Below are 1,056 nucleotides of genomic sequence, written 5' to 3' on the forward strand. Positions count from 1 at the left end.
CCCCCCCGCCCCCACCACTTCACCAGGACCCGCAGGTCCCAGCCATGTGCACCTGTCTGCTGGCCCAGTGCAGGAGGACCCGAGCTTGGAGTCAGAACCAAGGTCTGTGTTCAGGGCCGAGGCACGAGGATGCCTCCCCCCAGTCTCCAGGGAGGGCTTGGCTGTGGAATCTTTCATGTGGACTGGGGCAGGGGGTGGTGCCTCACTGGCCCCCTCCACCCAGCGTGTCTGCTCTGTGCCCCCTTCGTGTTCTCCACCTCAGACCTTCAGTGGTGAGCAAAGCCCCTCTTTAGTGTTGGCTGTGTGAAGAGACCCCAGCAAGTGGCAGCTCCTCTGGGTGAGGGCGGAGGCCCCCTTTGCCCCCCATCTTGGGTGAGAGAGGCACCAGTTGGAGGCCCCCGACAGGGCACAAGCAGGGCAGCCCCTGGACCAAGTGCATCCACAGCCGCTCCAGCCTCCAGTTGTTGCTGTCTGGCTCTGGGAGGGTTCGATTCAGGTTGCCAGCAGCAGGGACCCACCCACGTCAGATCTTGGCCTGCTTGGGCCCCCAGCCTGGTAGGAGGGGCCTTTGGCCCCTGGAGAGGGGTGCATGTCCCGTCACAGGCATGCCCTGTGCTGTGGGTCCCTGGTGACCAGAGGGGCTGGCTTGGTCCGCAGAGCTGCTAAGCCAGATGCTGGTGCCAAGGCCACTGCTAGGAGGGCCTCCAAGGTTGCAGCAAGAGGGGTTGAGGCCTGACTCTCCACGTGCTGTGCTCAGCAAGGAGTCTGTGACGCGTCCTCCATGAAATCCTGCCCCCCATCTTTGCTTGGAGGACCGTTTCGGGGTGCAGTTTTAGGAGATGATGGGGTAGAGGCTCCTCAGGAGCCCGAGCAACATGTGTTCCTCTGTGTCCATCTGCTGCTGCAGGAGCCCCACCTTCGGGAGGTGTGGCAGGAGAGTGCTTGGCATTCCGGGCAAGTCGTTGCACTTTCTGGGTGACCTGTGGCTGCGGGCCCACCCTGCCCCACCGCCCATGTGGTAGGCGCTTCCCAAGAGAAGCATCTCAGTTACTTGAT

Source organism: Bison bison, unplaced genomic scaffold (genome assembly GCF_000754665.1).
Source record: "Bison bison bison isolate TAMUID 2011002044 unplaced genomic scaffold, Bison_UMD1.0 scf7180017864063, whole genome shotgun sequence".
Classification (NCBI taxonomy): Eukaryota; Metazoa; Chordata; class Mammalia; order Artiodactyla; family Bovidae; genus Bison; species Bison bison.